Raw genomic sequence first — 27,820 nt, forward strand, 5'->3', positions numbered from 1 at the left:
TGTGGTTTTACATAGGACTGCAGGTAACACTACCACATTATCAGCACTAGTGTTATCTGTTTTTACATAGGACTGCAGGTAACACTACCACATTATCAGCACTAGTGTTATCTGTGGTTTTACATAGGACTGCAGGTAACACTACCACATTATCAGCACTAGTGTTAGCTGTGGTTTTACATAGGACTGCAGGTGATATCTACAATATTATCTGTACTCAGAGATTTAACACTGTGTTAAGGGGCCCACTGAGACTTTATCGCCCAAGGGCCCACATGAACCTGAAGCCGGCCCTGGGGTTCACTAAGGGGCATCACTACTGTGTGGGGGACACTAAGGGGCATTATTAAGGGGGTATAATTTCTCAGAGTGCCACAAACAAGGCATCATTACTGCGTGTAGACACTATTACTGTGTGCCGCACAGAAAAGGCAGTATTACTGAGTGGGGGGCACAATATGTGTCTAAGTGGGATAGGGTGTGCATGGAGAGGGACTGGGCAGGTTTAGAGACCTGCGCCATGGAGGGCATGCCCCTTAGCCCTACTTTATCTCACATATCCCCAATTCTGAGAAGTTTCAGAGACATTCCCATACACATGGGTGAATGATATTAGCAGCAAAGTAGTCAAGGCCATATAATAAGTGGGTAGAGTTATGCCCCCTATAGATGGAGTAAAGGGGGGGGGGGGGTTAAAGTTTTGCACTTGAGCTCTTTCCTGTGTACATCATTTAGCAGAGCCCTCTCATTAACCCTTGGGTGACCATCTCCAGCATGGCAGCATCACAGGGTTCACATTCCTAAGAATCAGAACTTCTCAAGAACCGGCTGAAGGGAAGGTGGATAAAGTGCGCCCTGCCTCCCGAGCGTCTAATGTGAGCCGCCCCCAGCCCCCCGATCTCTGGCGTGTGCGGCGGAGCAGTGTGCGCGCTCTTTCACCACTCTCCCCGGCAACCCCTCTGCTCACTGCTCTATGTACGGGGCCGGCGCGCGTTGCGGAGGCTCCAAGATGGCGACGGCCGCAGTTCCTCCTGCTGCAGCCTCCCCACCTCTGCAGTCCGGCGGCGCAGGCTGCGGGGACTCTCGCTAGAGTCGGCCAAGTAAGTGCCACAAGGACACTTGGAGAGACCTACAAGAGCCGGGACTGGGGGAGGAGAGGGGGACGCGGGCACAGGACGGGCTTCACACAGACCAGCACAAGTGGAGAGCGGGGCCCGGGATGGGGGAGGGGGAGACTGCCGCAGAGACGTTACTGCCCTGAACTTCACTAGTACGAGGCCCGTACACAGACGGGACGGGGCTCTCCGCTCACTTACCCCCCTGACAACTTACCTGTGCTCCTAGGAAATCACAAGGTGTCATCACTTTCTGCCCCTCCCTTGCAGGAGAGCGGTGACTGGGGGGCTGGATCTGCAGGGAGGTCCTGCCGGAGTTGGGAGCCGGGGACCCCCGGGCGGAGGACTGCGGGTGTGGTAAGTGGCCGGGTTGGCAGGTAGGTCTCGGGGCGGTGAGTTTTGCGGTACATGTGAACAGGGCTCTGCAGCATTTTCTTCTCCTCCCGTGGCCCTCACCTCCTGCAGTGAAGAGGCATAAAGCGGGGGCTGGAAGGGCTGGCACGGAGTGCAGAGGGATGCCCAGCAGGGTGATGCCAGCTCCTCACATTGCCTCTGCCTGTGCCCTGTACAGGGGGTGAGCTCAGCCAGTTCTGGGGGTCTTCAGTCACCATAGGGGGGTCCCTGTGCTGGGCCCCAGGGACTGTGTATGCGGTCCTGCTGAATGGACAGACACAGGCATCTGCGGAGAAGACCTTGCAGAGGGTCTGGTGCCCTCCTGTCAGACCAGGGCTGGGTGGCACCTCCTCAACACCAGTCTGGGCAGGGAGTGTGGAGCTGAATGGGCTGAAGGTTAGGCCCTGTTCACACAGTCAGTGATTGTGAACCAAAACCAGGTGGGGTCAGAAACACAGAACAGGGGCAAACCTTTCCATTGTGCCTCGTGTCTCTGCATAGGTTTCACTCCTGGTTTTAGCTCAAAATCACTTATGGAAATCACTGATCAAACACTGACCAGTCAGTGTGAAAGTGGCCTGACTCTGGCCTGACAGTGCGGTGCTGAATGGACAGCTCCCTTACATTAAAGGGCATCTGTCAGCAGATCTGTACCTATGACACTGGCCGACCTGTTAGGCTACTTTCACACTAGCGGCAGGACGGATCCGACAGGCTGTTCACCCTGTCGAATCCGTCCTGCCGCTATTTCGCCGTACCGCCGCTCCGTCCCCATTGACTATAATGGGGACGGGGGCGGAGCTCCAGCGCAGCACGGCGAAAGGCCGCCGGACTAAAAGTACTGCATGTCCGACTTTTTAGTCCGGCGGCCTCTCACCGCGAACTTCCGTGCTGCGCTGGAGCTCCGCCCAATGGGGACGGAGCGGTGGTCCGGCGGCACGACGAAATAGCGGCAGGACGGATCCGACAGGGTGAACAGCCTGTCGGATCCGTCCTGCCGCTAGTGTGGAAGTAGCCTTACATGTGCGCTTGGCAGCTGAAGACATCTGTGTTGGTCCCATGTTCATATGTGTCCACATTGCTGGGAAAAATGAAGTTTAAATATATGCAAATGAGCATCTAAGAGCAACGGGGGCGTTGCCATTACTCCTAGAAGCTCTGCTCTCTCTGCAACTGCAGCACCCTCTCCAGTTTGACAGGCAGTGAAAATGTCAAACTGCAGAGAACATGGCAGTTGCAGAGGGAGCTGAGCTTCTTGGTGTAACAACAACGCCCCCGTTGCTCCTAGAGCCTCATTTGCACATATTAAACATAATTTTTCTCAGCAATGCGGGCACATATGAACATGGGACCAACACCGATGTCATCAGCTGCCAAGCGCACATGTAACAGGTCAGCCAGTGTCATAGGTACAAATCTGCTGACAGATGCCCTTTAAAGGCATGACAGTGTGGGGCTGAATGGCAGCACCCTAATATTCTGGTCCTGTAGTGTGGTGCTGAATGGCAGCACCCTAATATTCTGGTCCGGTAGTGTGGTGCTGAATGGCAGCGCCCTAATATTCTTGTCCGGTAGTGTGGTGCTGAATGGCAGCGCCCTAATATCCTGGTCCGGTAGTGTGGTGCTGAATGGCAGCGCCCTAATATCCTGGTCCGGTAGTGTGGTGCTGAATGGCAGCGCCCTAATATTCTGGTCCGGTAGTGTGGTGCTGAATGGCAGCGCCCTAATATCCTGGTCCGGTAGTGTGGTGCTGAATGGCAGCGCCCTGATAATCTGGTACTGTAGTGTGGTGCTGAATGGCAGCGCCCTAATATCCTTGTCCGGTAGTGTGGTGGTGAATGGCAGCACCCTAATATTCTGGTCCGGTAGTGTGGTGCTGAATGGCAGCGCCCTAATATTCTGGTCCTGTAGTGTGGTGCTGAATGGCAGTTCCCTAATATTCTGGTCCGGTAGTGTGGTGGCGAATGGCAGCGCCCTAATATTCTGGTCCGGTAGTGTGGTGCTGAATGGCAGCACCCTAATATTCTCGTCTAGTGGTGTGATGCTGAATGGCAGCGCCCTAATATCCTGGTCCGGTAGTGTGGTACTAAATGGCAGCACCCTAATATCCTAGTACGGTAGTGTGGTGCTGAATGGCAGCACCCTAATATCCTAGTCCGGTAGTGTGGTGGTGAATGGCAGCACCCTAATATCCTGGTCCGGTAGTGTGGTGGTGAATGGCAGCACCCTAATATTCTTGTCTAGTGGTGTGGTGCTGAATGGCAGCGCCCTAATATTCTGGTCCGGTAGTGTGGTGCTGAATGGCAGCGCCCTAATATCCTTGTCCGGCAGTGTGGTGCTGAATGGCAGCGCCCTAAAATCCTTGTCCGGTAGTGTGGTGCTGAATGGCAGCACCCTAATATTCTGGTCCGGTAGTGTGGTGCTGAATGGCAGCGCCCTAATATTCTGGTCCGGCAGTGTGGTGCTGAATGGCAGCGCTCTAATATTCTGGTCCGGTAGTGTGGTGCGGAATGGCAGCACCCTAATATTCTGGTCCAGTAGTGTGGTGCTGAATGGCAGCACCCTAATATTCTGGTCCGGTAGTGTGGTGCTGAATGGCAGCGCCCTAGTATCCTGGTCCGGTAGTGTGGTGCTGAATGGCAGCGCCCTAATATCCTGGTCCAGTACTGTGGTTCTGAATGGAAGTGCCCTAATATTCTGGACTGGTAGTGTGGTGCTGAATGGCAGCGCCCTAATATCCTGGTCCGGTAGTGTGGTGCTGAATGGCAGCGCCCTAATATTCTGGTCCGGTAGTGTGGTGCTGAATGGCAGCGCTCTAATATTCTGGTCCGGTAGTGTGGTGCTGAATGGCAGCACCCTAATATCCTGGTCCAGTACTGTGGTTCTGATTGGCAGCGCCCTAATATTCTGGACTGGTAGTGTGGTGCTGAATGGCAGCGCCCTAATATCCTGGTCCGGTAGTGTGGTGCTGAATGGCAGCGCCCTAATATTCTGGTCCGGTAGTGTGGTGCTGAATGGCAGCGCTCTAATATTCTGGTCCGGTAGTGTGGTACTAAATGGCAGCACCCTAATATCCTGGTCCGGTAGTGTGGTGCGGAATGGCAGCGCCCTGATATTCTGGTCCGGTAGTGTGTTGCTGAATGGCAGCACCCTAATATCCTGGTACGGTAGTGTGGTGCTGAATGGCAGCGCCCTAATATCCTGGTCCGGTAGTGTGGTGCTGAATGGCAGCGCCCTGATATTCTGGTCCGGTAGTGTGGTGCGGAATGGCAGCGCCCTGATATTCTGGTCCGGTAGTGTGGTACTAAATGGCAGCACCCTAATATCCTGGTCCGGTAGTGTGGTGCTGAATGGCAGCGCCCTAATATCCTGGTCCGGTAGTGTGGTGCTGAACACTCAGCTCCTTAACATTAGTCTGGCCTTTTTTAAGGTGGTGCTACACTTAGAGCTGAATGTATTTGCTGGTAGGGTAGAAGAATAGGCAGCTGCGAGGGGTGCACAGCTCAGTGTTTCAGAGCCGTGGTGCGGAGCTGACGCCCCCTTCACATTACGCCAGTCTGTAGTGGGAGAGCGTGGTGTTGCATGCCCTGCTCCATGCAGTACGCAGCCTCACGGCATGGTGCTGAATGGACAGCTCCGTAATGCTGACTGAGCCGTCTTCAGATGACTGTGACACTTCCATTTTTTGGTGTTTTTTTGCTGAACATTTGTTTTGTTTGATCAAGAATTTTGTAGGAGACTTTACTGATATTGTTCAATTAAAATTCCGTTTTTAGCAAAGCTCCACTTATGTTTAATTTATTAGATAGATGATTCATGCCTGGACCCTTTTCTCTAAATTCACTGAAAGGAAAGATTAAAAAGGACTTGAAACATATTTTAATAACTGATCTGGAAGATGAATAAAAAAACACTTTTCACATAGAAACGTAACCCAGTGCTTTGTTTGTCATTGTAAATATCTGGATATTATGGAGTCTGATTTCTTTATGTATATTTTATATGTTATAGTCATGTTTATTCACTTATGTCAGATTGGAACTTTGTGTCTATGCTTTTGGTGGGATATTCACATAATTGGCTTGTTATCGCCTAAGGCCTGATCATTACATTATAATTATTAATAATTGGTCTAATTCTGCTCATTTTTTTTCTCTAAAGGGTTAATTCTGTTTACAAGGACTGGTCATTATTGAATATAGAAGGTGGTTTACCTTGTATTTGCTATTTTTGTATTTTTTGAAAGATCAGCAGATAGTGGATGTGTGTAAAAGAATGGGAAGCCCTATAGGTACCGACAGAAATGATGATGATAGCAACACAAGAATGTTATATGTTTGATTATTTTTATCCATTGATTGGCATATATATATTTTTATAAAAGCTGATTTTTTATTTTTAATACTGCTATTGTAGAGACATAAAAACCTATGCAAGTCATTACCTAAAATCTGTATTATATATTTATAAGGCCAGTTTCCATCTTATCAGTTTGCCAGTGTAACTTATTCTAACAGGAATCTGTCACCACGTACCTGTCCACATTCCCACAACGGGTGTCACTGGCAGTTTTCACACCCATTGCAGTCTAAAGGGGTTATTCACATGACCTTTTTTTTTTTTTTTGTATTAACGAATAGTGAATAGTGGCCATAAAAAAAAATAGGTCCTATTTTCATCTGTTTTCACGGCCAGACAGACCCCATTGCAATTAATGGCACAGCTTAGACAGGAGTGCACCTGTGTAATGCCTGTTAAAACCAGGTACACTAGTGAAAATGGCTTTTCTGGGGTTAAAATAATAATTAAAAAAAAACGGGATGCAAAAGGTTCTGATGATGTCTTCAGTGAAGTGTGAGGGTCCCCACCCATGCAAGTGATTGAGGTAGGTATTTTTTGCAGCATTAAAAAAATGCACATTATTAATGCTGGCTGCCAATATTGATGCTGGGGGCCACTATGGGGCACATTATACTGCGGACCACTATGGGGGACAATGTTAATGCTGAGGACCACTAGGGGGGACAATATTCTGGGGGATATTATTACTGCTGGTGGTCACCATGGGGACATTATTACTGCTGGGGTCACTCTGGGGGACATTATTACTGCTGGTGTCACCATGGAGACATTATTACTGCTGCGGTCACTCTGGGGGACATTTACTGCTGGGGTCACTCTGGGGGACATTTACTGCTGGGGTCACTCTGGGGGACATTATCACTGTTGGGGTCCCTCTGGGGGACATTATTACTGCTGGGGACATTATTACTGCTGGGGTCACTCTGGGGGACATTATTACTGCTGGGGTTACTCTGGGGGACATTATTACTGCTGGGGTCACTCTGGGGACATTATTACTGCTGGGGTCACTCTGGGGACATTATTACTGCTGGGGTCACTCTGGGGACATTATTACTGTTGGTGTCACTCTGGGGACATTATTACTGTTGGGGTCACTCTGGGGACATTATTACTGTTGGGGTCACTCTGGGGGACATTATTACTGTTGGGGTCACTCTGGGGACATTATTACTGTTGGGGTCACTCTGGGGGACATTATTACTGCTGGGGTCACTCTGGGGGACATTATTACTGCTGGGGTCACTCTGGGGGACATTATTACTGTTGGGGTCACTCTGGGGACATTATTACTGCTGGGGTCACTCTGGGGGACATTATTACTGCTGGGGACATTATTACTGCTGGGGTCACTCTGGGGGACATTATTACTGTTGGGGACATTATTACTGCTGGGGTCACTCTGGGGACATTATTACTGCTGGGGTCACTCTGGGGACATTATTACTGCTGGGGTCAATATGGGGACATTATGTTTACTGACGGGGTTGGGATGTTAAAAAAAAAAAAAAAAAAAAAAAAAAAGCCAATGAAAATCATCCATTATTTTAATGACTGTTTTTAATGGCCAGAAAATTAATGCAAAAAATGGTTGTAAAATGGCCATGAAAAACTGCCAGTGTGTGAATGTAGCCTTAGTCAAACCAGCTGCATGTAGACGGGCACTTGACAAGACAGTATAATGCTCTTTCTCCCATCGTTATCCATGCCCCCAATTCAGAGGTGCTAATTATTATAAAATAAAAGCATTATTTCTCTAAATTGGGGGCACGTATAAGGATGTAAAAAAGCATGTACCGTGTTGACAAGTGCCCATCTACATGCAGCTGGTTTTAGTAATGGGTACCTGGAGTCCTTTTAAATGGGTTTCCCGCTTTCCTCATATTGATGACCTATCCTCAGGACAGATCATAAATAACCCCCGACACCCTGCTGAAGAGAATGCAGCGGCGAGCAGGTTAATTACATCTCCTCCGTGCCTTTCACATCAATGGGAAGGAGCAGTCCCAGTCCGTCTGCTCCTTCCTGTTGAAGTGAATGGGGAGATGAAATGACTCTGCTTGCTGCTGCAGTGTAGACAGCAATCAGGTAAACAGTGAGGAGACTGAGCGCTGGCCAAATCTGAGGATAGAGAAGAGCGGACACCCCCTTTAAAGTTAGAGAACATGGACTGGCTGTATATTCTACCGTGAAATTTCACAAACAGCCCCCCCATGTGTCGGGCCCCTCACGCGGAATATACTTACTCCACTGCCTGCTCCCATCCGGTGTTGGGGAGAGGGGGGGAGCAGCCAATGGCAGACGGGGACGGGGACGAGCCTCCCTAGCATTGCAGGTGACGCTGGGGAGGCCCGTCCCTGTCCCCGCCTGCCATTGGCTGCTCCCCTCTGACATCGGATGTTTTCATCCGTGTACAGGGAGAAACAGCAGTGGCGGTGCGGGGACCAGGAGCTCCCAGGGAGTTGGGAGCGGGGTAAGTATATTACCAGTGAGGGGTTCGGCATATGAGGGGGGGCTGTTTGTGAAATTGGATAACCCCTTTAATGCTAGGACCCCCAGTTACTTAGGCACCTGACCAGCAGCCACAGGTGCTCTCCTGAATTCAAGTGTATGGCCATCCTCAGGATAGTGATACAAGTGAATACTGCGCCGCAGGTGGCGGTATAATGTGCTGCACTGTGATGTCTGAGTCTGCTGGGGAAGCATCTTGTGCTGTACTGTGGTATTTGGTTCTGCAGGGGTGGTATTTTGAGCTGCACTGTGGTATTGGTGCCTTTCCTACTTCTGTTGTCCCTCCTTGTGTTGGTTTGTCTTCTGTCAATCTGAATACACCTACAACATGGGGCTACTTCAATTTTTTCCAGGGCCACTTTACGTTCCCGTTCCGCCCCTTTTAGGTGTTATCAGTGGTACTGTTATACTGTTATCTGTGATTAGTTTTTTCTTCAGTGCAAACAGCGTATCTACGGAAATGAGAGAACGTTAAAAACAGATTTTGGCCTCATGCACACAACGGTATGTATTTTGCGTTCCACAAAAAACGGATCTGGAAAAAATAATGATGACGTCCGTGCGCATACCGTATTTTGCAGAACGGAACAGCTCGCCCCTTATAGAACAGTCCTATCCTTCTCCGTAATGCGGACAATAATAGGATATGTTCTATTTTTTTGCGGAACGGAAATACGGACATACGGAAACGGAATGCACACAGAGTAACTTCAGTTTTTTTTGTGGACCTATTGAAATGAATGGTTCCGTATACGGTCCGCAAAAAAAACGGACACAGAAAGAAAATACGTTCGTGTGCATGAGCCCTTAGGCTACTTTCACACTAGCGTTAGTTATCAATACTAACGCTCGTACTGGTGCGCTGCCGGAAGTCCGGCCCGGTCCAATTTACTATAATGAGGACGGGCGGTAGATGCGGCCGCAGCACGGCAAACATGCCAAGAAGTGGCCGGACAAACTCGGGCAGCACACCAGTGCATCTGTTAAGTCTCATGCAGACGTCCGTGGAACACAGTCCGTGAGATACCGGACTCGCATTGCAGCCAATGACGCCGTGCACTCCTGCAATGCCAGTCCGGTATCTCACGGACCATGTTCCACGGACGTCTACATGAGGCTTTAGTACGGTTCCGGCAGGGGACAAACTAACGCTAGTGTGAAAGTAGCCTTAGGTCTAGATACGTTTTTTTTTTCTTAAAGGGTTTCTATCACTTCGTTTCACCTATTTAGCTTTCAGACACTAGCGATCCGCTAGTGTCTGCTTTATCTAACCACCCTAATATAAGAGCTTATTGTCCTGCCGTTTAGCTAAAAAAATAACTTATATAGATATGCAAATGAGCCTCTAGGTCAGACCTGGGCAAACTACGGCCCGCGGGCCGTATACGGCCCGGCGGACCTTTTAATCCGGCCCCCGGCATTTTTGTTGCCGCCGCCGGCCCTGTAACAGCACGGAGTCACTGTCCGGAGTGAGGAGGGGGCGGGGCCCGCGGCCGCTCTGCGCTCCGCTCTGCTGCCTGGCCTGCCTGTCTCTTTAACAGAGCAGACCAGTGGCTGCTGGAGCGTGATGCAGCTGCCGCACAGGCAGAAAGAGGAAGGAGGCGGAGCCCCAGCCAGCAGCCACAGCCAAAGCCAAGCAACTAACAGAACTTACAGGTATTTGGTGGGGGTGGGGGGGGGCTCATATAGGACAGGGGGACAGTGTGTGCTTTCCTGCCTGCTACTACATCACCCCCCCCCCCCCCCCCCGGGGTTGTGGGGGTCATTAAGGGTTGGACTTGCTGCTGATGTTGAGTGTGCCAGTGTGTGTGTGTGTGTGTGTGTCCGTCCCTGTGTGTGTGTCTGTCCCTTTGTGTGTGTGTGTCTATCCCTGTGTGTGTGTGTTTGTCCCTTTGTGTGTGTGTGTGTGTGTCCATCCCTGTGTGTGTTTGTCCCTTTGTGTGTGTGTCCCCGTCCCTGTGTGTGTCCGTCCGTGTGTGTCTGTCCCTTTGTGTGTGTGTGAGTGTGTCTGTCCCTTTGTGTGTGTCCCCGTCCCTGTGTGTATGTCTCTCCCTGTGTGTATCACCTTGCCCACAGTGTTCCTATGTCTTGACGCAGCTGCTTCAGAACGTTCTGTGCGGGGAAGAAGATGGAAGAGGAGGCAGCGCCAGCATGGAGTCTGTGCGATAGACACAGGGAGGCACACTAAGGACGAAGGTAACACTTCCACATGATCTACACTAGTGTTATCTGTGGTTTTACATAGGACTGCAGGTAACACTACTACATTATTTAGCACTAGTGTTATCTGTGGTTTTACATAGGACTGCAGGTAACACTACCACAAGGTTAGCTCACACAGGGCGCCTGAACACCTAAGGCCGGCCCTGGCTGCGTCACTGATGTAATATGCCTCTTATATGTGGAGAGCGGTGATGTCACAGATGTAATATATTACTTATAAGTGATATATTACATCAGTGACATCACCACTCTCCACACATAAGTAATATATTACATCAGTGACATCACTGCTGTCCACATATACCGGTAAGTAATACATTACATCAGTGACATCACCGCTCATCACATATATGTGGAGAGCGGTGATGTCACTGATGTAATATATCGCCTATATGTGGACAGCGGTGATGTCACTGATGTAATATAACATTATATGTGGAGAGCGGTGATGTCACTGATGTAAAATATCACTTATATGTGGAGAGCGGTGATGTCACTGATGTAATATAACATTCTATGTGGAGAGTGTTCATGTCACTGATGCAATACAGCGCTCCAGATGGCGACCAAAATGGTCGCCAATGCGCCTTAAAATTTGCAGATGGCGACAAGACTTGTCATAGGCTACAGGCCTGAGGTCTATTTGGTAGTGAAATCCCAGCGCAGGCAGGCATGATGATGTCATCACGCCCGCCTGTGCCAGGACGCGGTGATTTTATGCAGTATTGAGTTTAGCCTTTTGGCCCGGCCCTCCAAAATATTTTCAGTTTCTCATGTGGCCCCATCGAAAAAATAATTGCCCACCCCTGCTCTAGGTGCTATGGGGGCGTGATTAGCACCTAGAGGCTCCGTCTACCTTAACAAACTGCCGCCGCCCAGCGCGTCCCTCCAGCCCGCCCATCTCCTCCGGAATGCGATGCTCCTCGTATTCGGCGCATGCGCAGTGAATGTCTGATCGCTTCCCTGCTCAGACATCTCCACTGCGCCTGCGCCGATGACGTCATAGTGCTCCGAGGAACAGGCGCAGTGGAGATGTCTGAGCAGGGAAGCGATCAGACATTCACTGCGCATGCGCAGAACAGAGACGCGCACGGAGAGGATCGCTTCAGCTGGAGATGGGCGGGCTGGAGGGACGCGCTGGGCGGCGGCAGTTTGTTAAGGTAGACGGAGCCTCTAGGTGCTAATCACGCCCCCATAGCACCTAGAGGCTCATTTGCATATCTATATAAGTAATTTTTTTAGCTAAACGGCAGGACAATAAGCTCTTATATTAGGATGGTTAGATAAAGCAGACACTAGCGGATCGCTAGTGTCTGAAAGCTAAATAGGTGAAACAAAGTGATAGAAACCCTTTAATGCTATTTTTCGATAGAACCAATTGTTGGATTTACTAAGCAAATTGCATGAAAAAGAAGAATACATGATGTTTGCCAAAATATATATATATATATATATATATATATATATATATATATATATATATATATATACTATACCTATACTGTCAGGAGTTATAACATTGGCCAGATTGATCAAAAATGATGTTAAAAATAAGAAATGTTGTTGTTTATATGCACCTGCCCTGAAGTGGAAAACATTTACCATTATATTAACATTTATAGCAATAATAAAGATATAACCCATTTGCCGTATATTTTGCACTGTTGCTGACTCCTGCACACTACGTCACTAGTGCTAAATGTTTCCCATCCCATGTTATACAAAGTAGACTCATTCTCTTGCTTATTTTTACTTTATGTTCTTTTACTGACTAAACATATTGCAATGTCTATTTACAGTGAAAAAAGAAACAAATGAAAAAAAAAGAAGAAAAAAAAAAAGTTCCGTTTGGTAGGAGACTGAGCATGCTAAAGTGTCCTTAGGGGACCTTTGTCAAGGAGTGCTTGGTCTCCAGTTAGGCCTCTTGCACACGGCCGTCGTGTTCCCGTGGCCGTATTGCGGGCCGCATACGGCGGTTCCACAATACACGGGGCACCAGCCGCGTGCATTCCGCATCACGGATGGTGGACCCCTTTACTTGACTGGGTCCGCAAATCCGGAGATGCGGTGCGGTGCGGAACGGAAGCCCGGAATGGGCCTTAGTGTTGTATTGTTGCTTTTTTATCACGTTTTGTATAGTACAGACAAGAGTAAGGCATGGATATGTCCTTCACTGTAAGGGCTCATGCACATGACCGTATGTATTTTGCAGACCGCAAAAACGGATCCGCAAAAAATACGGATGACGTCCGTATGCATTCTGTATTTTGCGGAACGGAACAGCTGGCCCCTAATAGAACAGTACTATCCTTCTCCGTAATGCGGACAATAATAGGACGTGTTTTTTTTTTTTGCGGAATGGAAATATGAACATATAGAAACGGAATGCACACGGAGTAACTTTTTTTTTTTTTTGTGGACCCAGTAAAATGAATGGTTCCGCATATGTTCCACAAAAAAAAAAAAACGGAACGGACACGGAAAGAAAATACGTTCGTGTGCATGAGCCCTAAATCAAAGCGGGCACGACCAGGTGCCTTGGTAGCATACCATGTTCTTTTATGGTGGAAGTCAGTGAGAGGGGTCCTTCTTCTCTTTATCATTGATATTCTAAGGGGGTCATTTATTACGTGGGGCAGCCGCAACGGATTGCGGACCCATTCACCGGTTCCGCGATCTGGCCGTTCCGCAAAAAGATAGGACATGTTCTATCTTTTTGCGGAACGGAAGTACGGGACGAAACCCCACGGAAGCACTCCGTAATGCTTCCGTTCCGCATCTCCGGATTTGCGGACCCATTGAAGTGAATGAGTCTGCATCCGTGATGCGGAATGCACACGGAATGGTGCCCGTGTATTGCGGATCCACAAATGCGGTCCACAATACGGCCACGGGGCGCACATGTTTGTGTGCAATAGGCCTAAATGTAAGACAGCAAGGAAGCTGTCTTACATATAGACTGGTGCTGGATGCGCCAAAGTTATGGAGAGGCTGGTACCTCTCGATAACTTGGATGTATCCACTGCCAGATATAGCATTATTAGTTTAATTTGGTTATTAAAGGGGCTATCTAATCTCAGACAATGGGGGCGTATCGCTAGGATATGCTCCCATTGTCTTATAGATGCGGGTCCCACCGCTGGGACCTGCACCTATATTGGGAACGGAGCCCTGAAGGACTCTGGTCCGGCCACCACCAAGCGCTCTTCCCATAGAAGTAAATGGGAGCGCATCGCGCATGACTGGTCACCGATCCTATACACTTCTATGGGCCTGACGAAAATAGCCGAGCCAGCGTTAGGCTATTTTCGCCATCCCCATAGAAAATGAATAGAGGGCGGCTGCGCATGCGCAGTGCGCCCTCCACCACTTTTGGGGCTCCGTTCTCGATATAGGTGTGGGTCCCACATCCTAACAATATGCCCCCATCGTCTGAGATGAGACAACGCCTTGTTTTTGTGACAATTTGGTCAGTTGATGGGAGGAACCATGATCTTCTCAGTAAATGTAGTATCGCATATACAGGATGAAGCGGCCTCCATTCTGACGTTCTGTTCTGTATTCGCGTGTCTGCTGATCAGTTCTCACGGAAGATGTGGGATTCATGTGTTGATTTATCAGAAAACTGGCGCTAGTGATTCCATTAATAAGTATAGTTTACCGCAGTGTGCAGTCCCTGTCGCCTTTAGGGTCAGTAACGTATCCCGCTGCGCTACTGTATCCTCTAAAACGGAACGGAAGCTCTCCTAATCCGCCCCTCCTGTGATGTCTGGTCGTAGGCCCGCTGTATGTACATTCTCCTGGACGTGTTTTCGAGCTTTGACATGTTTTAAGTAGAATAATTACATTTTCAAATAACAGCATCTTTATTTCTTTGTGTTTCTAACTTAACATCTTTTTACATTGTAATAAATAGGACGTGTATTAAGTGGTACGCGGATAATTTAGCCATTAGACACAGTCACACTTTCTCTATCCTCATGAATTACCAGAACGGAAAGCTTTACCCCCAGATCTCCATTATGTGTCTTCTGCCAGTGCATGAATATTTCAGAGAGGAGCTCACTAATCAATGCCACGGCAAATAGTTTACTCCGTAATTATATAGGGTCAAAATATGCTTATTACACAGTTCTTGCAAGTAATGTAGTCTAACCGGGCCGGGTGTCACTGGACAACGGTCACTATAAGGTTTGTGACAACATGTGTGATTATAGGGGCTGTGGCAAGTTTCCACAGGATAAGGGATAATAGTTGATCGCTGAGGGTCCGACTACTGGGGCCCCCAAGGATCCCGAGAACGGGGATCCCGTTACCTCATTCTAATGGAACAGAAGCTAGTTCATGCACACTGCTGCTCCATTCATTCTCTATGGGAGTAGTGGAGATAGCCGAGTACAGCTCTCCGCTATCTCCAGCGCTCCTCTAGAAAGTGAATGGAGTGGCGGTGTTCATCCATACCCTGCCAATCTGTCAGAACGGGACGCTGTTCTTGGGATCGGTGGGGGTCCCAGCGGTCGATCCACATAGATCAGCTAGTTGTCTCCTATCCTTATAAACCTGGCACAAACCCTTGATTTGACGGGCCATTAATGACGAAGGTATTGTATGTTATAGATGTCCTAGTAGAGAACACATACAGAAAGATGCATTATCAAGGGTACTTTACCTTGAGACAACATAGACGTTCTCATAGCCTGATTCAAGGATCCCCCTGTCACGGCGGACAGGATACAAGATACACAGAATATAAACAAACAAGTGTCTAGGCAAGAAGCTGGGGATAAAGGTCACCTCCTGACAATCCCTACCAGCTCTCCCTAGACTTCTAAGCCCACGTTCAGACCCTGAAGGTAGGAATGAACGTGTCCCCGTGCCTTGGCTGAATATTCCCTAAAATGGGGGAAAGGCAGCCTGCTCCCTCAGACCTGGAGATCTCCACTAGCGTCTCTCTAACAGCCTAGACAGACAACCACAAGAAAACAAAACCAACTTATCTTTTACTGAGCAGGAACAGCAAATCCTTCCTTCCTTCCTCTGAGCCAGATAGAAGCTATAACCCGCACAGGACACTGGTAGTAGGCGTAATTTAAGCTCTAACCAACGACCCCACCCAGTGCACCTGAACAAAACAAAAACAAAAGGCTACACACGTGCTGCTAACCTGCCAGACCTCCGCACATAGCCTGAGCAGGGCATGACACCCCCCCCCCCCCCCCCACCGAGGCTTCCTTCTTCTCACTGGTGGTTTCATCGTTGTAGTTTCAAACTATTCTGTACTTGCTCTAATGGAAAGCAGCATTTCTTTCACTAGATGACTTTGTGGTGAGATTCAGTATATACACAGCACTAATGTGAACAAACAGAACCACCGTGTAAAGCATGGCGGAAAGCCAAGCAGCTTGATGGGACTAGACATAGACATTAGACCTAATCAGACTCCTATTAGACAATGCAGCAACACTGAAGAACAACTCTAAGCATTAATCCAAACTACCCCTCAGCACCAAAACTGGAGAGCTTGTCTGGACTTATGGTTCAGACGCAAGATGCAAAAAAGTCGCGCAACACAAAATTAAGTGCAACTTGTTGTCTTCTAATGAAGCGAAACGTAGAAATGTCCCACTCGACCTGCAGCGTGTGACACAAAATCCAACGTGTCTGTTTCGTTGCGGTCTCAGTGTGTCGCATCGTGACACCACTGACAAACAATCTGCGAATTGTAAGCACTACGTTCAGTGGCTCACCAACAACTGACAAATGGGTACAGGGCGCTCAACTTGGCCACTTGCCCAAAACCGGATCAAAAAATGAATAAGGAATACTATCCGATACTAGTTGGCGCTCTCAGTCACGGCATTATTCCGACAGAAAAACGTAACATTTATTCACAATGGCATAAAATATAATCAAATATAAAAAAATAAAAGCCCATAAATGAGATTAGTTATTGTACATGTAACTGTACTCTAATGACATTATTTAAGGCAATCCACCTGTATTATGTCATCTTCCGTGCACTCGTAATAAAAACCTCTACAAAATATGCTCTACACTACAACACTGCAGTTGTATTTTCTGTCCATGGCCATTCCATTTTATTTGCACCCCGTATGCGGAACCATTCAATTCAATGGATCCACAAAAAAAAAAAAGGATGCAACATGGATGACACACAGATGTCAACTGTTTTGTTTTGCGGATCCGTGTCTTGCAGACTGCAAAATACATACGGTCGTGTGCATGAGCCCTAAGGGCTGTATTACACTGGCTGAAGGTCGGCCAAATAATCGCTTGCGAAGATCTGCCTGTATAATACTGCCGCCGATTACCCGATGAACGAGCAAACAAGCTCGTTCATCAGGCAATCAAGATTTTGTGTTTAAAAATCCTTGTGATTAGATGGCACAATCTGCTGCCAGCAAATAATGATTCCGTATGGGGAAGAGCGATGGCATTAGCGATCACTCTTTCCCATACTGTGGAGGAGATCTCTGCATGCAATAGCAGTGCTCTCCTCCACTAACAAGCAGGCGATTGTCGTGAAGGAACATTTCCATCATGACAATGGCCTGTAAAATGTTTTATTGTAATGAAACCCTTGTATGGTATGACATTACTAATGAATTCTATCACTAGTTCATACCATATGATGTAAGACTTTAGTATAGGTCATTGATAATCTAGATACATACATGAATTAGTGGGGCCAATATACAATCTGTCCTCTTTACTGTTAGGCCTCTTTCACACGAGCGTGTCCGGATAAGGTCCGGATGCGTTGCGGCAAACCCGCGCGAGTAGGTACCCAATTGCAGTCAGTTTTGACTGCGATTGCGTTCCGTTGTTCAGTTTTTATCGCGCGGGTGCAATGTGTTTTGCACGCGCGTGATAAAAAACTGAATGTGGTACCCAGACCCGAACTTCTTCACAGAAGTTCAGGTTTGGGTTCAAGGTTGTGTAGATTGTATTATTTCCCCTTATAACATGGTTATAAGGGAAAATAATAGCATTCTGAATACAGAATGCTTAGTAAAATAGGGCTGGAGGGGTTAAAAAAATAAATTAAATAATTTAACTCACCTTAATCCACTTGTTCGCGCAGCCGGCATTTCTTCTGTCTTCATCTGTGAGGAATAGGACCTTTGATGACGTCACTGCGTTCATCATAAGGTCCATCACATGATCCATCACCATGGTAAAATATCATGTGATGGACCATGTGATGAGCGTAGTGACGTCATCAAAGGTCCTATTCCTCAAAGAAGAAGACAGAAGAGATGCCGGCTGCGCGAACTAGTGTATTAAGGTGAGTTAAATTATAATTATTTATTTTTTTAACCCCTCCAGCGCTAGTTTACTATGCATTCTGTATTCAGAATGCTGTTATTTTCCCTTATAACCATGTTATAGGGGAAAATAATAATGATCGAGTCTCCATACCGATCGTCTCATAGCAACTGTGTATGAAAATCGCACCGCATCTGCACTTGCTTGCGGGTGCTTACGATTTTCACGCAGCCCCATTCACTTCTGTGAAAAACGCACAAAATAGAGCATGCTGCGATTTTCACTCAATGCACAAGTGATGCGTGAAAATCGCTAATGTGAACAGCCCCATAGAAATTAATAGGTCCAGATTCAGTGCGGGTGCAATGCGTTCAACTCGCGCATTGCACCCGCGCGGAAAACTTGCCCGAGCGAGCGAGTTTTCCGCGCGGGTGCAATGCGTAACGTGAATGCATAGCACCTGCACTGAATCCTGACCCATTCATTTCAAAGGGTCTGTGTACATGAGCGTTTTTTTTTCACGCATCACTTGTGCGTTGCTTGAAAATCGCAGCCTGTTCTATAATCTGCGTTTTTCACGCAGCCCTGGCCCCATAGCAGTGAATGGGACTTCAGTGAAAAACGCATTGCATCCGGAAGCAAGTGGGGATGCGATGCGTTTTTCACGGATGGGTACTAAGATATGTTGTTTGTAAACCTTCAGTTTTTTATCACGCGTGTGAAAAACGCATCAAAACGCATTGCACCCGCGTGGAAAAAACTGAACAACTGAACTCAATCGCAGACAAAACTGACTGAACTTGCTTGCAAAATGGTGCGAGTTTCACTGATCGCGTCCGGAGCCGATCCGTCACGCTCGTGTGAAAGAGTCCTAACTTCACTCCTTACTCAGTGTTTCATCTTGTATGAGCCACTGAGGAAGGAGTGAGGTAAACCTCCGAAAGACATCTTGCGGGACTACTACTACTACTACTACTACTACGGAGCAGTATATGGATTACACCTGCTCACCGCTGCAATGTCGACGGCGAGCAGGTAAACAATGCAGGGTCATCAGTATTAAAATCCTGGAAAACCCCTTTAAAATTTTGTGCTTGTCGCCTGTGTAGCCGAACCCTTAGGCCCCCTGCACAAGAATGTGTGCTTCCCGTTGCAAATCCGGACATGCGGAATGGTGCGGAACGGAAGCACGGAACGGAACCCTATTGAAGCACTACGGAGTGCTTCTGTGGGGTTTCGTCCCGTACTTCCGTTCCGCAAAAAGATAGAACATGTCCTATGTTTTTGTGGAACGGCCCGATCGCGGACCCATTAAAGTGAATGGGTCCGCGATCCGCTGCGGCTGCCCCACGGACTGCGTTCGTGCATTGCGGCCCGCATTTTGCGGGCTGCAGCACGACCACGGGGCGCACAAGTTCGTGTGCAGGGGGCCTTAGAAAAACATGACATCTTTCAGAAACAGTGGCACACCTGTCTATGGATTGTGTCTGGAACTGCGGCTCATCTCCATTAGTACCAGACACATCCCACGTCAGGTGTCACACTGTCAGTGCAGGCCGCTGATGGACAGATCTGGTCACATGACCATCCATCAGCGGCCATGTTGGTACTAAATCACATGGAGAATGGGAGCTAGCTGTACTACTACTACAAGGGGACGATGCTGCTGATTGGTGGACGATGGCTGTATATTGGTAAGTGTCCGTAGTGCTGCCTCCGGCACAAGTGGATAAACCCTTTAAAAGGGTCATTAGAAAACAGGAGGCTGGACATGCTGTAAAAGTGAAAAAAAACAGTACTTTTTAAAAGATGGCACCAGTGAGATGGTTCTCTTTCTCTGGGAGACACCTCTGCATATTGTATTCCCATGGAGCATTGCCACCAAGTCAGGAAAGTCAGTGCCTGCCCTTAGATATCGGAGACCAGCCAGAAGGCTAATGACATGAGAGGTAAAAAAAACCTATTCAGCAGCTGCGACAATATATATATATATATATATATATATATATATATATATATACCGTATATATAGTACCAGCGAGTAAATGGTGATTAGTCTTTACAGACCTCATGGCTGACAGCATTGCAGCTGTGTGTAGTTGTGCAGCCCCCTCCAGCCCCCCGCCCGCTTTAATTCTACAGCCGCAAATCTGTTTTGATTTGTAGCCTTACAAAAAGCAGGTGTAAAAGGGTTAGGGTTCATTCACATGTGCGAGGTTTGGTCAGGTTTTCTTCAGGTTTTCTAATGAGTTTTTGAAGCCAGAACCCAGAGTGGATTCATAAAAATATGCAGTTCCATCCATCTCTTTTTGTGATCCAATCCTGATCTTGACATCAAAAACTGCCCCAGAAAAACGGGCAAAAACCCTGCATGTGTGAATATATCCTTAAAAATATCTTTGATGTCTGTGTGAAGAAAGTTTGAATTATTACATGCTATTTAGTGCTCATACACACAAACTTATTTTTTGTCCATGTCCGTTCCGTTTTTTTTTTTTTTTTGCGGCCTGAATGCATTTCCAATGGGGTTGCAAAAAAAGAAATAAATGGAGCAGACATGGACAAAACATATGTTTCTGTGCATGAGCCCTAAATTGCATGTAATAATGACCATGTGTGCATTCCGTATTCATATGTCCGTTTTGCGGACAAGAACAGGCATTGTTACAATGGATCCGCAAAAAGAAAAACGGATGTCACATGGATGTCATTGTTTTTTTTTGTGGATCCGAGTTTTGTGGATTGAAAAATACATACAGTCGTGTGCGTGAGCCCTAATACTTTGAAATTGTAAACCTCATGTAGGCATGTTCACCCCTGTGCTATTATTTCTGTTAGGCTATATGCACACGACCGTATGTGTTTTGCGGTCCGCAAATTGCGGATCCGCAAAAAAAAATAAATGATGCCATCCGTATGCCATCCGTTTTATTTTTTTTTGCGGATCCTTTGTAACAATGCTTAAAACGGACAAGAATAGGACATGTTATATTTTTTTACGGAACGGACATACGGATGCGGATAGCACACATTGTGTGCTGTTTGCATTTTTTGCGGACCCACTGAAATGAATGGGTCTGCATCCTATCCGCAAAAAAAACGGAACGACACGGAAACAAAATATGGTCGTGTGCATGAGGCCTTACTCTGCTCTGTTATAGGAGCTGAACAACGGAAATGCCGGATTCAGCACCTAACTGACAGGAACGGAGCCAAACACATTCTATTGACTATGTCTGTTCGGTTTCCATTCGGGACAAGGTTTTTTTAGCGGACAAAAAGTCATTTTTTCAGTGGTATTTTAGGCGAACTCTGTGACACAGGCCGTGAATGGCGCCTCCAGCACGGAGATGAACATGCCCTAAAGAGTAGAGCGTTCAGGTTTGACTACAGCTCCACCTTTAGTTGTTAGGGAATGGCCTGATCTCTATATCATATAATATACTGTAAATTGAGTGATTCTATAAAGCAGTAGTGAGGAAAGCAAATGGCGTGCAGCTGCTTTCTAGTTGAGAATGAAGTGCGCAGACAGGGTGTTACAATGTGCTGATGGGCTGTTACAATGTGCCTTTTGGCAATGACTACCTGAAAATCTTATTCGGGAATTGCTGATGATGCACGGGCATTGAGGGGGCCAGGTGAGCACCAATACATTTCTTCTCTGGCTGAGGACTTGTTCACACGTTACTGAACCTTCAGACAGCACACCGATCCATTGAATTTAATAGGAGTATTCACATTCAGTAGTGCATACAGGGGGAGGGGGCGCACCAAGCTTTCCTAGCATCGCGGGTGATGATAGGGAGGCTCGTTCCCATCGCGGCCTGCTATTGGCTCCCCCCACCCCATCGCCGGATGTTTTGATCCGCACCACGGGCACCCTGTATTAACGGACCTCCCCTTGGGCACCTTAAGTGAGTGATTGACAGGTTATAAAAACCAGTTTTTTGGGCAAATAGAGCCACAGTGAAGTTTAATAAGGCCAGCTTAGGATTATTCTTATTACTCCGGACATGAGCATATGTTTAGGTTATAGGGGTAAAATCTCATGACAGGATCCCTTTAACCACCTCCGGACCGCTGTACGCACAGACGCGTCCTGGAGGTGGTTGATTCATTCCGAGTGGACGCGCCGGCGCGTCCTCTCGCGATGGCCGAGATTTCCTGTGAACGCGCGCACACAGGCGCGCGCGCTCACAGGAACGGAAGGTAAGAAAGTGGATCTCCAGCCTGCCAGCGGCGATCGTTCGCTGGCAGGCTGGAGATGTGATTTTTTTAACCCCTAACAGGTATATTAGACGCTGTTATGATAACAGCGTCTAATATACCTGCTACCTGGTCCTCTGGTGGTCCCCTTTGTTTGGATCGACCACCAGAGGACACAGGTAGCTCAGTAATATGTTGCACCAAGCACCACACTACACTACCCCCCCCCCCGTCACTTATTAACCCCTTATTCACCCTTGATCACCCCCTGATCACCCCATATAGACTCCCTGATCACCCCCCTGTCATTGATTACCCCCCTGTCATTGATCACACCCCTGTAAAGCTCCATTCAGACGTCCGCATGATTTTTACGGATCCACTGATAGATGGATCGGATCCGCAAAACGCACACGGACGTCTGAATGGAGCCTTACAGGGGCATGATCAATGACTGTGGTGATCACCCCATATAGACTCCCTGATCACCCCCCTGTCATTGATTACCCCCCTGTCATTGATCACCCCCCTGTAAAGCTCCATTCAGACGTCCGCATGATTTTTACGGATCCACTGATAGATGGATCGGATCCGCAAAACGCACACGGACGTCTGAATGGAGCCTTACAGGGGCATGATCAATGACTGTGGTGATCACCCCATATAGACTCCCTGATCACCCCCCTGTCATTGATTACCCCCCTGTCATTGATCACCCCCCTGTAAAGCTCCATTCAGATGTCCGCATGATTTTTACGGATCCACTGATAGATGGATCAGATCCGCAAAACGCATACGGACGTCTGAATGGAGCCTTACAGGGGCATGATCAATGACTGTGGTGATCACCCCATATAGACTCCCTGATCACCCCCCTGTCATTGATCACCCCCCTGTCATTGATCACCCCCCTGTCATTGATCACCCCCCCTGTCATTGATCACCCCTCTGTAAGGCTCCATTCAGACATTTTTTTGGCCCAAGTTAGCGGAAATTTTTTTTTTTTCTTACAAAGTCTCATATTCCACTAACTTGTGTCAAAAAATTAAATCTCACATGAACTCACCATACCCCTCACGGAATCCAAATGCGTAAAATTTTTTAGACATTTATATTCCAGACTTCTTCTCACGCTTTAGGGCCCCTAGAATGCCAGGGCAGTATAAATACCCCACATGTGACCCCATTTCGGAAAGAAGACACCCCCAGGTATTCCCGTGAGGGGCATATTGAGTCCATGAAAGATTGAAATTTTTGTCCCAAGTTAGCGGAAAGGGAGACTTTGTGAGAAAAAAATAAATAAAATCAATTTCCGCTAACTTGTGCCAAAAAAAAAAAAATTCTATGAACTCGCCATGCCCCTCATTGAATACCTTGGGGTGTCTTCTTTCCAAAATGGGGTCACATGTGGGGTATTTATACTGCCTGGCATTCTAGGGGCCCTAAAGCGTGAGAAGAAGTCTGGGATCCAAATGTCTAAAAATGCCCTCATAAAAGGAATGTGGGGCCCCTTTGCGCATTTAGGCTGCAAAAAAGTGTCACACATCTGGTATCGCCGTACTCAGGAGAAGTTGAGGAATGTGTTTTGGGGTGTCATTTTACATATACCCATGCTGGGTAAGAGAAATATCTTGGCAAAAGACAACTTTTCCCATTTTTTTATACAAAGTTGGCATTTGACCAAGCTATTTATCTCACCCAGCATGGGTATATGTAAAAAGACACCCCAAAACACATTCCTCAACTTCTCCTGAATACAGAGATACCAGATGTGTGACACTTTTTTGCAGCCTAGGTGGGCAAAGGGGCCCATATTCCAAAGAGCACCTTTCGGATTTCACTGGTCATTTTTTACAGAATTTGATTTCAAACTCCTTACCACACATTTGGGCCCCTAGAATGCCAGGGCAGTATAACTACCCCACAAGTGACCCCATTTTGGAAAGAAGAGACCCCAAGGTATTTCGTGATGGGCATAGTGAGTTCATAGAACTTTTTATTTTTTGTCACAAGTTAGTGGAATATGAGACTTTGTAAGAAAAAAAATAAAAATAAAATCATCATTTTCCGCTAACTTGTGACAAAAAATAAAAAGTTCTATGAACTCACTATGCCCATCAGCGAATACCTTAGGGTGTGTACTTTCCGAAATGGGGTCATTTGTGGGGTGTTTGTACTGTCTGGGCATTGTAGAACCTCAGGAAACATGACAGGTGCTCAGAAAGTCAGAGCTGCTTCAAAAAGCGGAAATTCACATTTTTGTACCATAGTTTGTAAACGCTATAACTTTTACCCAAACCATTTTTTTTTTTACCCAAACATTTTTTTTTTTATCAAAGACATGTAGAACAATAAATTTAGAGCAAAATTTATATATGGATCTCGTTTTTTTGCTAAATTTTACAACTAAAAGTGAAAAATGTCATTTTTTTGCAAAAAAATCGTTAAATTTCGATTAATAACAAAAAAAGTAAAAATGTCAGCAGCAATGAAATACCACCAAATGAAAGCTCTATTAGTGAGAAGAAAAGGAGGTAAAATTCATTTGGGTGGTAAGTTGCATGACCGAGCAATAAACGGTGAAAGTAGTGTAGGTCAGAAGTGTAAAAAGTGGCCTGGTCTTTCAGGGTGTTTAAGCACTGGGGGCTGAGGTGGTTAAGCTCTTACCATTGCCATCTTTAATAAAATACCTTATCTTCTGCAGTGGTTTTCTTTCTTATATTCATGCTTTCATTTTGCTAAAAAAGCGAAAGTTATTCTTCACGCGTTACTGGGCTCAGAGGGTGAAGAATAACGCCCCTCTGGGCACCTTCAGGGTTCATTTGCATAATACAAAGATTGCTTTTTTATCAAAATGAAAGCATGAATATAAGAAAGAAAACCACTGCAGGAAATAAGGTATTTTATTAAACATGACATTGGTGAGAGCTTAATATGGTCAAACCAGGTGACAGATTCCCTTTAAGGGCTCATGCACACACACGACAGTATTTTGAGTTCAGTATGCTGTACATATACTGAACCATTCATTTCAATGGTTCAGCAATAAAAACTGAAGTGTCTCCGTGTGCATTCCGTTTCAGTATTTCCGTACCGTGAAAAGATAGAACATGTCCTATTCTTGTCCGCAAATCTCGGTGCTTGGCTCCATTCAAGTCAATAGGTCAGCAAAAAAAAACGGAACACATACGGAAATGCATCCGTATGTCTTCCGTATCTGTTCCGTCTTTGCGGAACCATCTATTGAAAATGTTATGCCCAGCCCAATTTTTTCTATGTAATTACTGTATACTGTATATGGCATACGGAAAAACGGAAAGGAAACAAAACCACAACGGAAACAAAAAACGGAACAACGGATCCGTAAAAAACGGACAGCAAAGCACTGAAAAAGCCATACGGTCGTGTGCATGAGCCCTAAGGCAGAAGTGGATTCAACTGATGGATCCTCTCCTGACTTTGGATAAAAAAAACTGCATAAAAAACATTTTTTTTTTAAAAGCTATGTGTGAAAGCACCATAACAGTATATAGATACTTTGGGGGTCATTTATTACGACTGGTGTTTTAGGGCGCAGAAGGCGTCGCAACTAACCGTTGTGCTGCCATCTGCTCCCTAAAAAACGCCTAATTTAGGCGTATTTCAGCTTAGTAATGACCCCCTTTGTTCAAAGCAAAGCTATTCTACTGTGTAAAGTAGGGATGGAAATATGGAACGTGACCAAGCCTGGTGAGATACATAGGTTTCATGCCGGAAGGAATATGGGGCTTTCTCATCTTACTTCACCAGTCTGTAATAAAGTATGGACAGTGTGAGCCTCATGCTTTAAATATAAATGAACTGAGTTGCCCTAAATGCAGAAATGGAGCTGGGCCAATGCACTTAACACAGATTCATCTGCTAGAAAGACGAGAGGACTAAGACACCAAAGTCCTCTCCATCGGTTCACAGAAGTGAGATTAATCAGATCTAAATTCTATTTAGATTTGAAGGATCTTTTTTTCCCCCCTTTTCTTGCTATTTTGAACATGCGCGGCTGAAACACTTTCCGTGGGTGCTCTGCCTAGAGAACTGCCTATGACCTGAGCAATGCAAATTTCCAAACTACTTTTTTTCTGATGCAGGGAGATGAGAGGTCATTAAAGCCTAATGCTGTGTTTTTACATGGTGTTGCGGTTTTATATATACCGTATATATGTTAAAGGCTGCAGTCTGATGTTAAAGAAGTTTTCCAGGAGCAAAATATTGATGACCTGTTATCAGGAGTTCCGACCCTTGGCACCTCTGCTGACAGAAGCACCATGGCCCCAATGTACGGCACCTCCATTAGGCTCCATTCACACGTCCGCAATGTGTTTTGCGGATACACGGAGACACGGATCCGCAAAACACGGAAAGCGGCAATGTGTGTTCCGCATTTTGCGGACCGCACGTTGCCGACTTAATAGAATATGCCTGTTCTTGTCCGCAATTGCGGACAAGAATAGGACATGTTCTATTTTTTTGCGGAAGCGGAAGCACGGATGCGGAAGTGCGGATCCGCAAATGTGGATGCGGACAGCACATTCCGTCCCCATAGAGAATGAATGGGTCCGCACCCTTTCCGCAAAATTGCGGAAAGGATGCGGACCCATTTTGCGGACATGTGAATGGAGCCTAAGATTGTATAGCGGCTGTACTAGGTATTGCAGCCCAGGCCCATTCACTTGAAAGGGAATAAGTTGCTTATAGGCCATGTGACTGATGAACGTGACATTACTGACCTAGGAACAGTCCGCAGCGCTCACCTTAGTGCCGCAACCCAATCAAATAGCTGATCGGCAGGGATCGCGGGAGTTGGACCCCTATCAGTCACATATTGATGACCTATCATGACAATAGGTCATCAGGCTTTTACTCCTGGGAAACCCATTTAAACTCTATGGTAAAACATAAAGAGGTCACCATGTGTTGCATTTCAGTATTATGCCATTTAAGTTGCATTTGTGGCGTTGGTTGTGTTTTAATCAATATACTGCATCCCCTAGGAGTTTTTTTCAGGCATTTTTTGCCACATGCTTTTTAATAAAGCATGTACAAAATTAGATAAGTAAAAAAATGGCACTAAACACACATGTAAAAACACCACAGAAAACTGGTTCACACTGCTGGAGTTTTTACATGACCTGTACCTCATGGAGAATACGGTGTGTGATCTGCAGACAGCAGGTTGTAGAGCAGCAATAGCGGAGCCGATTGATGTGTCGTTTTGGTTGAAAAGCTTCGTCATAACATGTCATTCATTCATTTAATTCCTTGCTTAGGCCAGATACACGCGAGCGGACGTATTATATGTCTGTGTTCGGGTGGGTTCACACTAGCGTTAGGGATTCCGTTATGGCTTTCCGTTATAACAGGGTTATAACGGAACATAACGGAATCCATAGGATGGAATGCAAAACGGAATGCATAACGGAATCCCTAACGCTAGTGTGAACCCACCCTTACTCTGAGGCCAGACACATAAGAGCGAGTTTAATGAGAGAAACTTGCAGCGTGTCAGTGTGAGGTCCCGCTTTGTCAGTTTAAGGGCTCATGCACACAAACGTGTGCTGCCCGTTGCCGTATTGCGGAACGCATTTGCGGATCTGCAATACACGGGCACCGTTCCGTGTGCATTCCGCATCACGGATACGGACGCATTCACTTCAATGGGTCCGCAAATCCGGAGGTGCGGAACG

At 46.8% G+C, this 27,820-nt stretch overlaps 1 protein-coding gene across 1 annotated transcript in view; it reads left to right on the forward strand.

Moving 5' to 3' along the window:
- The first annotated feature begins 984 nt into the window (after positions 1–984).
- The window catches only part of SCN8A (sodium voltage-gated channel alpha subunit 8), a 206,508-nt gene continuing 179,672 nt past the window's right edge, over positions 985–27,820 (forward strand). The window contains exon 1 of the mRNA XM_040425907.1: positions 985–1,100. The gene's annotated coding sequence lies outside the window, so the exon portion shown is untranslated. The remainder of the gene's footprint in view (positions 1,101–27,820) is intronic.

Source organism: Bufo bufo, chromosome 3 (assembly GCF_905171765.1).
Source record: "Bufo bufo chromosome 3, aBufBuf1.1, whole genome shotgun sequence".
In the NCBI taxonomy this organism is placed as follows: domain Eukaryota; kingdom Metazoa; phylum Chordata; class Amphibia; order Anura; family Bufonidae; genus Bufo; species Bufo bufo.